Raw genomic sequence first — 14,279 nt, forward strand, 5'->3', positions numbered from 1 at the left:
CCTCCCACTCACTCTCTGACATCAGGGTTTGAGGTTGGCTTTCCACTGCAGTGTGCGACTAGGATGAAAAATATCAGCCTGACACACCACACACTGCCTTGTCATGACTTCTTACACAAAATCGTCAGCAGCAGCACACAGCAGAGCAGTGATTAAACTGACACAGTAACAGGATGCCCTCCTGATCACACCTACCCTAGCCACCTATCTTAGTCTGGGAAGAACGGTCTCTGCCATGTCTTAGCAGCTACAAAACTCAGTTCCAGCAAACTTCTTCAGAAAGCAATGAATCGCAACTTCCCAGGTACACCATATCCTTCTCTCAGCCGCTCCTCCCAAAGGCAGCAGGCAGAAGTGCCACATAACATAACATAATCAGTGTGAAGTTGTAACAGTGTGGGAGAATGTGGCAATTCATGGAAAATGTCATCTACCAAAAGGCAATTAGCAGCAAGTCTAAATGCAGAAGCAGAAGGGAGTGGTTTCCTAACAAAACAAGCCTTGTTAAAAAAATAAAATTAAAAAAAACACCAACACCCTAAAACTTGCTTTCCTCAAAAAAGCAGCATTCTCAGGAGACTGAAAGCATGTGAAGAAATAATACCTCTGTGAAGCTTTCTGTAAAGATTATTCTTTACAGACAGATTTGGCAGCCCTTTCTGCTCTGTCTCCTAACGCTATTGAGTATAACTATGTTAAGACAATAAGCAAAGCCACTCAGAAGGGTTTTTTTTTTGAGGTTTTCTAGGCCAAGAGAGGAAGCAGTGCGATAGGGAAGTTTTCTGAAGTGGGAGTTGTGCCTGCCTTGCTTCTAATTGTAGTGAAACTGTCAACCTCTGCATTGTGTTTCAAGACTTTACACTTCAAGATCATTTGCTCTGTGCTTTGAATTGCTATACTTTTAAGCTAACTGCTTCTAAAAGTGCTGTTTAAAAAATGACATCTTCAACCACATTTAACGTTGAGAATAAATCTAAATTCGCAATGTCTCATTGGGTCCCTGCAAAAGTGCAGATTTTTTTTTATCATACTTGACAGCCAATCTCTTGGAAATTATTTGTGCAGAAATTTAGTTTAAATTACTTCATATCAAGACATTCAAGAGAAAATGTGTTTTTCGTTATAAGCTAAAATGATGATGTTCTTTTTACCTTAGATAAAAAAAAAAAAACCAATACTCAAGCAGCCAACAACATTGAAACCAATTAGCAATCTTACAACCTAAAATCCTACCTACGTGCAGGCATGTATTACTCGTACTTCAGAATGAGCTCCAGACACGCATCGTTAAAAAAACTGAACTAGGCTGACTTGCTTTCTCCCTTGTAAACTGACAAAAGAGAAAGCGGGTCTGCGTACTACAGTGAGAATTACAGGCACTCGCTGCCCTTGGAAACACGTTCTCTGCCTCTGAGCACTAAACTCAGGGAATCACCCCATCAATGCTGGAATGGTAAATCCATAGACAAGCCAATGTGCTAAATTTCTCTTCAGTGCCCAGACCTGATCAAGCAAGGAGACAGATACCTGCCAAACTGGAGTGAGCTGAGGGAGCCCAGTGCTTTCTGAGTGCCCCTGCATACACCTGAATTTCAGGGTAACTAGGAGGCCATGCTCCTTTCATGCTGTCATGAAACAAAGACTATTTACATTGTTTTGGCTTTAATGATTTTAAAATACAGAAGATCACTTGGGGAGAGTAAAGACAGTTAGGTTCAGTCAGGCTCAGGTATATTCACGCTTTGATGCTCAATGGTAAAACCAATTCAAGGTAAATGTTTACTGCTAAATATTTGGGGAGATGGAGAACAGGCATGTAAGCAACTCAAAGGGTGCAGGCTCACAGTCAGCTCAGCCAGGAGCTATCTTCTAGTGAATATGACAGCACCCAGCACAAGGAAGCCCTAAGACTGACTCCAGTTCCTGAGTAACACTTTCACCAAACAGAAAACAATACTGTACCTTGTGGGGCTGAACAACTTTGAAGTATTATCTCGAGGTCTGCCAAAGTCCTAGGTGTTGAAGATGCCAGGTTTCAATTTAAGCTAATCTATTTTTCATATCCTTCTCCCTCACTCCCATCTCTCTGGTTTAAAGGAGGACCACACAGTACTTAACCCGGGGAAAAAAGCCCCTACCATTGCTCACGAATGACTCCCCCTCATAGCATTTGGAGATCACATTAATCATCTTGCAAGGAAGTCCCACCCCACTCTTTCCTCACCACACGATGGACGCTTGGCTGAGCCAAGCTCAGGTGCTACAAACAAGCTCCCACATTGGCATTGGTTACTTCTGCACTTGGGAAGCAGGGATATGTGGCCTTCCCTCTGCGCTCCTCTCATCAACATTCCTCCATGCATAGATATAATTCCTCCCCATCTCTTCCCAGTCCAACAAAAAAAAAACTTAACCAAACAGGAACAATGCTGGCAAAGTGGCTTCTACTCCAAACTCCAGCACCAGTTTGGGCAAGAAGTGAGGAAACACAGCCATGTCACATGGGAAACAGCTCAGCTACTGCAAACAACAGCCAGCAACCCTTTTGACTAACCAGAAAGTGCCCAACCCAAGTCTAGTTTCCAAGTGGAATGGCTGCCCTCCGCTCCCCCCGCAGACTCGAGCAGAGCTGGATCACCTTCTTAACTATCCCTTGTCCGTCACAGCAGTCCAGCCAACATTACCATCTAATCGTTCCCACAGTGCATAAATCCCTTCCTGGCTTGGCACAAGGTTAGTACAAAGTTTTTGCTAATCTTGCATTTATTTTCATTTCCCCCTCTCCTTTCAACATCACGTGAAACATCCCTGTTTCCCAGCATCAAAGAGTTAATGGAAAAAAGAAGCACTCTAGCATGTGCTTCACGCAAGGGTAAGTGGACTGGCCAGCTACCAAAGCAGAATGTTAAAGACTGCACCGAGCTCCTGATTTTTTTCCCCTCGACTGTAATAAACATAAGTATTGAATGTGGACATAAATGTAAACCCAGACCACATCTGCTGATAAAGCAAAGTCTTTGTACTTGCACAACTACCGCTAACTGTACACAAAATACTTAAATTTCATGAATTCTCCTACATTCAAAAGCTGACCTGCAGTCCGCCCGAGGCAGCCAATGTGAACTGCACGCTCAGCAGAACTGCACATTAAAGACAGAGGGGAAAGAGATTATGCTATAATACAAAATAAGACTGCTAGGAAAGTGAATCATTTGTGCAACTGTTAAATGCTCAGAGTACTTTGGGCACATTTCACCACATTGCATTAAAACATGTTTATTGTGGTTCTCATCTGAAAAGCAACATTAGGGAACAGGTTCGTGTTAACTTGCCCCTTTCATCACAGGAACAAGCAAAACCAGTGCCTTCAGGACTCTGTCATACTCCACTACTGAACCCTTCTTTTGAGTTAATTGAGGCTACTCTGCTATTTGAGGATTTTTACATTCCCACAATTGCATTAATAGCTTGAAGGAGAGTGTATGTGTGTATGCACATCATTCTTTCCCAAAATCTCTTGGGAAACTTCAGCTGTAGATCTTTACTATCAGCATTCAGCCTTCTTCTCAGAGATAACTGAATTCTGATAGAGTATTCTATTTTTAACTTATTTCTTGGCAAGATACTCCCTCCTTATGTGCACACATCAGACATGGACTGTGTTTTAGCAGAGCTCCCTTGGTTAATTATTACCAAATAGTTTGAAGGTTTCTCCATCACAAATCAGGTATAAGCAGCTAGGACCTACAAAAAAGGACTCCATCTCTAGACAGTTTAATTTTGAATGGCATAAACGACCTTGGGCCAGCTTATTTCCACATTGGTTCATGCTCTACTCTGCTGTGATCTCCCCTGAGGAAGACAAATCAGGAACCCACGTCCCAAACCCATTCATCTCCTGTTTTAGATTCCTTCCTATTTCAAGTCTATGATATACCTATAGGTATGAAATTCACCCTGGGATGTGACTAGCGACCATTTCTAGAGTCTGTATTATCATTATTATCTACATGACCATTATTAACAGCAGCAAAATATTTTAATTTACACTGCTAGCAAATTCAATTTTCACAGATATAATCAACCAAATTATGCATACAAAGAGATATTTACATGCTGGGCTTGGAGACACTAAAAGAGGAAGTGTATTTCATAGTTGTCCCCATGGCATCTACACCTAATACTCCAACCTCCAGTTAAGCAAAACTCTGTAGTAACGCAGTCTATTTTCAGTTATCCAGTACTTTCCTAATTCATGACTAGCTGAATTAAAAATAAAAAAAGAGCTTATGATAAAAATTTATACCCACATTTCTAAGACCTAACTGTGTGCAAGGTGCACAGTAGGTCATGCACACAGTAATTCATGCATAAGTATCAACCAAGAATTTTGGGTGCTTCCGCTCACGGGTGGTTGAATTTGTGATCTATGTGGAGGGCCATCCCTAACAGCAAAAAAAAAAAAAAAAAAAGAAGAAAAAAACCCCAAACAAACCACAAAAAACTCTCTGCAACAAAAATGTAAAAACTGAAGTTGGATCTTTGGGTTGAGAAGTGCAGTGATTTTACATAGGAATTGCACACACCCCATCTACTGGCTTTTCAGAAGACTGAGAATTTTAACAGCAGCAAGGCAAGTTTACCTTTCATTGAAGTTATTTACTGAGCAATGCCTGTGAGCTTAGTGCTTGATGAAGATACCAGAGACAACCACCTATTCCAGGCGAGCCAGCAAGCAAGCCAGGACTGACGAACCTGTTCAGGGCCTACAATGGTAAAAACACAGGTCATAGGCTAAAAAAAGTCACCCAAATTATCACAGCATCTTGCATGTTGCAACAGAAACGTAACAGAGGAGTCAGAGGAAAAAATATCCCAGCTGACAAAAGCCTTGGTTGTGCTGTGTGCCTGCTGTGAGGCCTGCCTTGCTGCCCTTAGAGCAGACGCAGGGGTAATGTCTAGCAGAACAGATAAAGGGAGTAGGCATGCACCCACAGCAGAGACTTCGGTCAGTGTTGCTGTTGTGCTGCCACTGCGGCACTCAGGGAGCAGAGCCACTGTAGTTTTTAATTCAAGAAGGTTGCATGCCTCTTCATTAGAAGAATTCACTACAGACTTCAGTCACTGAGCCAAAAAAGGGAACTTGAGTTACGCTGTGGCAATCAGGATGTTTGATCACGGCAAATCAGAGAACCTGCTCAGGTCTTCCAAAAGCTACCCAAAGCCAGTGCAATCTCCCACTCCTCTAATTGGCTGCAAAACTTTTAACAGCAGATGGCAAAAGTACTGAGATTAAATCCAGTGCTAACAGCACCTGGGAACACTGATAGTTTTGCCACTGGAATGCCAAATTGGGACACTTTTCTTCCTGACGAATTCGTACAGTTAATATACCCACATTGCAATGCCCAGGGTATGAGCCAGTTTGCCTGTTTATTTCTGACTCTGTAGTAGCAGCCAGGGCTCACAGAACTGACCGGCAACAACTGCGACATGGATCTGTAGTCTGAGGAGACTAAATACATTTAAATCTGTCAATACATTCTTTATCTTAACGTGAAACTTTCACAGGCACATAGGCTATTACTGACAGTTGTACTGAAATACACGGTGGTCCATGGTTTGGATTAGGGGGAGTCTCAAGCCCTTTTCACTTGTGACCTACACCCTGGAGTTCAAAAGAGTTTCTTCAGGAAGCACTTGGTATTAACACGCCGGTGCTTTGTCACACAGATGCATGACAGGTATGATTTCTAGCAAAAGCTGAAATCACAGAAATTTTATTTGCATATAGGGTCAGAGCTGTTTTGAAAACAGACTTTTCAGTTATCTATGATGTTTGGAGGAATTCACTGTTGCAGAAACAAAATATTTTTCCTTCATCTGCTACTGCCCTTCATCATGGACCAAAGTCTGCCTTCGTATCCAGTGCAACTTCAGCAGAGTGGCTTGGGGTGAAACTGAGAGTGATGCAATGCATTAAATGTCCAATTTTCAAATAACAGATCAAATTTCTTTTTAAAATACTGTCTTTACTCAAAGCATTTAAAAGCAACTGTTTGATAAGAGGCTACTGTTGCTGTTGACCCCGTTTTCGTTTTCTGTGCCAAAGTTGTGAAGGTTTTAGGTTGTACACCAGCCAAGGAGAGCACAGTGATGTGAAACCGGTATTTGTGTTTTGTCAGTACCAGCAAAGGTGTGTCTGCACAAAGCTGTGATAACTGTCAGCACCTCAAAGCAATTTAGATCCTTGCTTGTCTGTGCACCAGGCAATCTTAAGAGCTGCAGAGCTCTCGCTTCTAAGTGCTAATGTCTCAGTAACTTCAGCTATACAAGCTCCCCAAATTTAAATAGCATATTCATCAATTTCTAGGAATACACCACAGTTTGCATGACACATTATTCCAGTCTCAGTTTCTTCTGGACATGAAGGCATCCTAGGTCTTAGAACTCAGACCTTCTTCAGCTCCAACTGGAGCTGGACCAAGTGTCCAGTGCTGGCACCAGACCCACTGCAGTGCCAGAGCGTTTTAGAAACTAATCCAATAGCTGGGGAGGTGTTTTCAGGAACCCTTTGCAGAAGGCACCTCTGCCAACAAGGTTCAACGAAGTTTCTGCTGGTGACTTGAGAAGACATATTGAATGTCAACTGGTATGTTTATCTTCTTTAAACACTGAACTTCCTTTCAAACAACATCTAATAGGGTAGATTACTGGCTTAATGCTAACGGAAACTGATCAAAAGACACTAGATTATTTCGCTGGCTTACCTTAAAACCTTTTCCTGCTTTAGTTGCCAGGCAAAATATATCAAAAGAGTATTCCTATTAATGGAGAGCCTATAAACTAAGCATTTAAGGAAATAGGGAAAACTACATTTAAAACTGGGTTGGGGATAAAAATGCCAGAAACCCCCCGGAGCAACTTAAGGACCAGCTCCACAGATTTTCACAAGAGCTACTTTGATAAATAAAACTTAGGGACCCATGCTATATAAGGACATTTGAAAATTATATTCCTTATCTACAAAAGGCAGTTTCTTCTCAGTTGCCATCACGGTTCATTCGGCTAGGGACAAAAGTGGCTGGCAAACTAACATAAAAAAGGAACAAGTAAATACTGGCATTTCAAGCACTGCCTCTAAGCAAAGGTAAACACCAATGGTCAAACGACAACAGGCCAGCTCTCTCTCCATGCCTATTTGAAGGGACAATGGCTGGGAACCACCTGGATCAAGGTTGTCAATCCATTTAAATACAGAAACACATCCATGATTTCAAGGCAGAACAAATATTTCTTTTTGTCTGCACACTTTTTAGAAAACATGAACGGTAACTACAGAGCAGAACATAGATGCCTATTAACAAAGCCAACAACAATTACTGCTATGTCTAAGAATCAACAAAAAAAAACCCCCACATACCAGTGTATTCCAAAGGCATTCTCTCACAAAGCAAACTCACTCCACGCAAGCCCAAGCACAGAAACCCGATAGTATCTCATGATTTATGTTCTCTCAGCAGGTTGTACTGGGTCCTCCAGATTCCGGGGCTTGCCTTTGGAAACAATTAAGTTTCTAGCACTTCTGGGAGCGACAAAAGCTCTCACTATGAAAACCTGCATGCTGCACTCTCGCTGAGTCTGCAGCCTGGCAGACTGAAACAACGGCACCGAGGGAGGTGTGAACTTCCCCCACTGAACTCATCTGGGAGCGCTGGTAGTGAAGGGCCGTCTCTAAACTTTGAAGCTATTTCCAAGTGATGTCTTTGTCCAGCACCCAAACAGCCAGCTGCCACTGTGACTTGGAGAACATGTGCAAAGCTTGCTCTCAGCCTGGAAAGAAAAATCCCTTTTCTCACCAGCCCGCACGCAGGAAACTCTGCAAGTTCAGCTAGTGTGAACTGTTCTAATTACTCAGCAAGACTGAGCACCCTTACTTACATTACAGTATGTCCAGCAACCATGACGAAACCTAGGTCCTGCTGTGCTACTCACTGTACAAACACACATTAAGAGATGGCACCTGTTCCACAGAGTTTATGATTTGCACAGAGTAAGCTGTACCTATAGCAAGGCAAGGGCAAGAAGTACAAGTACAGAAGTGAGCAACAGGCGTTTCACACAACTACCTTGTGAATGCTGCTTCTGAATTATTCTAGTACCGGAATACTGTCTGATCGAAAAACTAGATCTGTGATATACCCTTAGCTAAATAAAACAAATGGAATAGCAGCAAAGTCGAACTACTAAACGCCCTAGCCCCAGCAACAAAAGCCCCAATATTGGTCAAACATCGGATTGCCTGGACAAGGCACAACAGCTTTACCTCCTCAAGAAAAAAAAAAAAAAGCCAAAGCCACTTCCCATTGCTTTGCTTATTCTAGCTATACTACAGACAGAAGTGATCTCATGAAGCCAGAGCAACAGTGGTGAGACGGGCTGACAAACACAGCAGCTGAGTGCACAGAAGGGCGTACACCGATGGGCTCTGCAGGACCTGCCCAGACACCGGATCTTAGCCCCAAGTAAATGCAAAAGGGCAACTCCTTCCAGGCAGGGTGGTAAGCTACATCTTCTTTAGCGCAAGGCACCCTGGGCTAAGAGCACACACAAGGGCAGTCACTAAGGGGTCGCTCTTATACCGGGAGTTCACACATCATTAACTGTGTGGCAAACAAACTTGCTAGGACAAACATTTTCTCACTTGTCAACTTATTTCTGCACCTTAGACTCTGCACATTTGGTTTTCAGAGTTTCTGAATCCTCAGAACTCCAAATGAAATCAAAATCAGCTGGAGCAAGGCATACTCAGCACCGTGGGAAGTCACCAACAAGTAAATAATAAAATTTATCAGACCACCTATCAGTGTACCTGTTTCCTCTGTTATATAGTAAGACACCCAACTCCTTCAACACTGTGCAAGTAAGAGACAGATAATTTCATTTAGTGTCATTTTCAAAATTATTTAAGCCTAGTTATGAGAGTTAACCCAGCTCTATTTCCTTGCTGACATCATCTGTGGTTTCATCGCCGTATTTTTTGGTATCTCTCGCTCACCTGTTGCTATGCAAGGACTTACAAATATAGGGAAATAATTTATCAGGGAGACCTGCAAAAAAATGACCAGACATGATTTTCTATCAGATTTAGAAGACAGTAAGTTAGAGAAAAAAGGTCTTCCCTCTTATCTGCTTCAGTTAAAGTTGCAGTCATTTTTAACAATCAGAGGTATGCACTTTTTGAGACAGAAATGTGCTTAAAGAAGTGTACCGGCAGAAGTGTAAGATGCTTTAATGTCCTTTAAGGCCACTTTAAAGTGCTTAACATCTTTTGACAGAAAGTACTGAGCAACTGCAAACTTGGTCACAAACAGTTCATTACACATACAAACATATACAGACATCAAAAATGTTAAGTCAAGAACTAGAAGACAAGTAAATGCCAGAAAAATGGCCATTTGTGCAACATTTCATCCTCTTTCTTAATTTTATGATCACACAGCATTTTTTTCCACAGGAAATGGTGCCATTCATGGTATAGTAGAACTGGTGTAACTGAATAAGCAATACTCAGTAGTTTGCTTCATTCTCACTATTAAAAATGGTCCTAAAACCCATGCTTAAAAGACAGAACAAGCTATTTCCTTACAGGTTATTTTCTGGCTGTCACCATATTACCTATATGCCTGGTATACTAAAATCAGCACATGTTCACAACACCCCTGTGAGTGTTTTTCCCCCATCTCACAGACAGAACTGAGACTCGAGAGACTGAGGTTGTGGACAAAGGTCCCTTCCAAACCCAGCTACACCGCTTGATGAAGCTTGCCTCCCACACAGGTGCTCAGCACCAGCCGCCCCTCTTCCTGTCATGACTGTCTCCCTTCAGAAGTGCTAGCAGTCTGGTGTAAAAGCGTTTTGTAATCCATTACGGTGAAAATAAACTGGAGCAGCTACAAACTACTCTTTACGCTCTTTTATGCTAACCCAGCTTTGCCTCCAGCCAGCTGGGGAGCACTCACTCCATCCCAGAGCAGACTGAAGAGGGTCATTTCCAAGGGGAGGTGCCATGAGCATGGGGAAGCTTGTGCTGACACAGGCAGACCCAAGAGAGGACAACTGCACGTAGCTACAGGTCAAAATCATTACGAGGACTGAAACTTTTAAATGCAAACAGACCTCTTCCATTGGAAGCACTGAGATAAACGCAAATGGGAACAGAGGATTGGACCTCACATGAACCAAAACTGCAGGGTTAATACACACAACTTGCATTTACAGATTTGTGCTGACAGCACAGGGACAGCAGGACTAAGGGGTACAAACAGGTGGAAAGAGATGCGTTCACACAAGGTACTACTGCCTGCAAGACACTTGTTGCATCCTCTTGATAGAGATTGCTTCTCCACCGAGCTGCCTGAACAAAGTGCATGAATGCTCCTCAACCACTTCACTGCAAAGTTAAACACTTCGAACAGGGGCTTAGCAGCAGTTTAAGCTAAACTGTGGTTTCACACCAGGGTTTTTGCACTGATGCAGAGGGACAGCACCTTCATAATTCAGTCTGCTGTCTCATTAGGCCTACAAGGCTGTATCAAGCACTTGGACTATAACAAATAACCAGAGGTGGAATGGTCTTGTATCTTCATGTCAGACAGGACACGCAACATCCATCTGCAGCCTCAGGAATCACAAACTCCATCCCAATGTACAGAACACAGATTTCCCTTTAACCTTCTCTTCTGTGCCTTCAGTCCTGCTGCTTCCCTCCTCAGACTCTTTACCCCAGTTTCCTCCTGGGTCCTCATCTTAATCCCAATGCCATCACACAATCCACCCCTGACAGTCACACCAGCTCCAAAAAGCTGTCGCTACACTTGATGCTTGCAGCAATAACCACCCCTGCATCTCCTTGTTCAAACAGTCGCATGGTTCCCCAACACTTCTCCCATAGCTTGTGTTCTCTCTCCATCCATTCCTTCTGCTCCACCCTTTCCAGGCAATGAACGACTTTGCTGAAAACATAGGAGGACAATCTCCTTCTTCTTGCTTCCTATGCCTAGTATGAGGAGCTCCTGCTGTGTAGGCACAAAATGAGACATTTTAAAGTTTATAAACTGACTGATTATGGACAAATCTTTCCTGTAAATGAGAAGGTAAGTCCCTAATACTGGGGCAACTCTACAGCCAAATTTCAGATATCCACCCCCAAATGTGAAGATGCTACACAGCTACTTGATGAAACAGCTGGTCTATTTTTAAAAAAGGTACAAAAACTTAGGGTTTTGTATCCTGTTCTCAAGACAACCTGAATCATTCATGCTGAAATATAAGAAGGAAGAAAAATCAACATGAAACTGCCACTGAGTTTGGAAAAATGTCACTTTAAAAGGTTATCTGGAAAAATACTAAATGTTGTGCAATGTCGATTGTAGGCAGTTCAACCAGCTTTTCTTACATTACTTGCTATTTCCTATGGTTATTACTGAAAAAGTCCCTTAAACAAATCCATGATATAGAATAAAATTGAAAGACATTTATAGGCTCCAGTGATGTACGGACGTATCTCAACAGGAGAAATGCAGACTGCAATAAAGATGATGCCTATTAATGAGGCAATAGCTGGTGAATGCAGGAGACAAAACATCGTGTGCAGAGATTTTTTGATTCAGATATGCAAGAGACAGGAAATCCAGGTGTCATAGTCACAGCCTATTTACAAAAATTAGGAGGAAGTTTTGATTGGTTTCTATAGACACAAACATTGATGCTACACTAGAATCAAACAACTGTTCTTATGACTGGAGGCAAGGTCAAACTGATCATTGTAGTTCAGCAGACACAGAAAGACAGCAAGAAAATCCTGCTGATACATAACCATCTCCATCTAAGAGTCAGACGTTTCAGCTGCAAGAAAGCAAATAAGATTACCTTAAAACAAACATTCAGTTCTTTCTTCATAAAAATATGTAGCTTTTTAGCAGATGATTCGAATGTGAAAGTTTGTGGTCTTTGCTCCGGCAGCCGGGCAGGCTGGATTCTGATCCAGTATGCAAATGACTCAAGTGTTTTTCATTTTCTAGGTTGCTAGTTGCACTCCTGAATGCGCTGCAGAGGGGAACATCACTGCTGCTGAGCCTCAGAAGAACAGAGCAACAGGGTATGAAATGTTTTTCCCCAAAGGTGACTATCACCCAGTTTTACGCCATGACAGAGGGGAGTTGCGAAGCCGCTTTCTCCTCAGGTAACACTTCTGAAATAGAGGCAAAAGGTCTAACTTTATTGAAAGAGAAGTAGGCAGGCAGATTATTCCATGGAACATTCCAAATTTGTGCTTTGCAGAGCATCCTTTCAAGACTGATACACAAGCAGAGGAAGGAAGAAAAATGCCAAACAGGTCCCACTCACATGGGATCTTTCCCTTTGTTGGATGAGACCTTCCTATCAGGACAAACTTCACTTGTGGGCCTTGGTCCTTACCACTTATTCTCCTCCCCACAACAAGAGGCAAAGCATGTGTTAGCAGGAATGATTTAAAAAACAGAAGAGTCTTACAGAGCAGCAGGGAGGCAGCCTCCAAATGCAGGGGTGGAGTGGAGCTACAGATGGGCTGATCTCTCAGGCCCTCCACTGGAAACCAGGGAGCTGGGAACAGGTCTTCGAAGGGTCTTAAAGCACTATGAAATTTTCTGAAAGCTTCTTAAGATAAAAGTCAAGGATCTAAGCCCCATCATACTATATGACAGAAACCTTGTTTTGTTCAGGTGTCTTCAAACATCACAAAACCCACCTATTTCCAGCAGTAAATACAGAAATATCTGACTTTTACTGCCTATGATCTATGATCATCTACACTGGGAGAGTATGAAGCATTACTGCCGTATCTGTGTAACCATGATGAGAGCTCTAGTACAAAGAAAGCCTGTGTATTTTTTTTATCCCATCTAGACACATCTCTAAGTTGCTGACTACTGTATTAAGTTGGACTTCCTGGTTCTCACCTATCTGAATCAAATAAACAAGCTCTGCAAACATTATTGTCTTGTCTTCTGCATTCACCCATTATATAGGTCTATTATGTGGACCAAGCTGAACTTTTTCCTCCAATGGACAGGTCAAATATATGTGGGAAGAACCAAAATGCGTGCAGCACAGGTTACCAGGCTTTGCTGGTAACACTAGAGGTAGGCAAGACCAAAGAAGCAGCAAGGAAAACGGAAACCTTCCTCCAACTGGAGATTAAATGAAACTAAGCCAAACCTGGTGCAAGTGCCAGGCTAAGCAATGGATTCACCCAAATCTTCTCACTTCCAAGAACTGCTGCAAGCAAGAGCAAAGCAAGTCCAAAGATATGCTTAATTCCTGAAAAAGAGTAATTGTTCAGATCACAAGACAAGACATAGATGTGTATGGCCTGACTTTTATTTCATGGGGCATACTGGAGTTAATTCTCATTCACATGAGCTTTGGATACCCTACCTAGAAACATCTACACCCCTCAGTGCCAGGCACGTAAGTCAATAGTTGAGGCAGGTAAGCAATAACAACTACCCTCCATCATCTTAAAATCATCCTGATTTTCCTCTGAGTCTTCCAGGAAAATCAGATATATGGATCTCTCATCTTCACAATTCATCAGCCTCTAAACTACACAGCAGGTCCCCGTAATGTTCCACTTTGGCTAGCAGAGCAGTGAACAGATGTGGAAAAAAATTCACCAACTAGCAAAGAAATTCAGGGCAAGAAAATAACCCAGAATTACCTGGACTGTGTCCAGGCCTCTTTACAGCTTTATGAAGAAGAACGTTAGGAAGACACATGTTTCAATTTGAGAGACCCAGCTTCCTAAGTGCAGCATGAAAGAAATGTTGACTACCAAGGGGTGTGAGAAAGATTTCATCACCATAACTCACTAGATAGTGCTTTGGTACAAACTCACCAGAGTATTTCTACATTGAGGAGCTGCAGCAACTTACGGCAGATCATAATGTGCCTCCCTGTGTCTTACGAAACAGAGTTACTTAAGGTTCAGATGGTTAAACACTCCTCGCAACAGACTCCCTAAAAGTTTGGAATGGGAAATGCCAAGTGACAGCCTAGCCGGCATGTCTGAGACAGGCACAGGACAGGAGAGCAAAGGGCTCTGAAGAAAAGGGAGGTTTCCCGGAGCAAGAGTGAGCATCTGGGAAAAGCACCCTTGAGTTTGAGATCATGCTGAATGTGGTACGGGACAGGTCTGGGCTCTTCCCCTCTCCCAGCTAACTCATAGCAGGCTTGAA

The 14,279-nt window shown here is 42.6% G+C and overlaps 1 protein-coding gene across 12 annotated transcripts in view; it reads right to left on the minus strand.

Annotated features, from left to right (window-relative positions):
• Window positions 1-14,279, minus strand: part of ATXN1 (ataxin 1) — a 230,610-nt gene that overhangs the window by 109,451 nt on the left and 106,880 nt on the right. The window contains exon 5 of one of the 12 annotated variants that reach the window (XM_075083974.1): window positions 11,932-12,253. The exons of the other annotated variants lie outside the window; for them this stretch is intronic. The gene's annotated coding sequence lies outside the window, so the exon portion shown is untranslated. The remainder of the gene's footprint in view (window positions 1-11,931; window positions 12,254-14,279) is intronic. 12 annotated transcript variants of the gene reach the window in all.

This window comes from Phalacrocorax aristotelis, chromosome 2 (genome assembly GCF_949628215.1).
Source record: "Phalacrocorax aristotelis chromosome 2, bGulAri2.1, whole genome shotgun sequence".
NCBI lineage: Eukaryota > Metazoa > Chordata > Aves > Suliformes > Phalacrocoracidae > Phalacrocorax > Phalacrocorax aristotelis.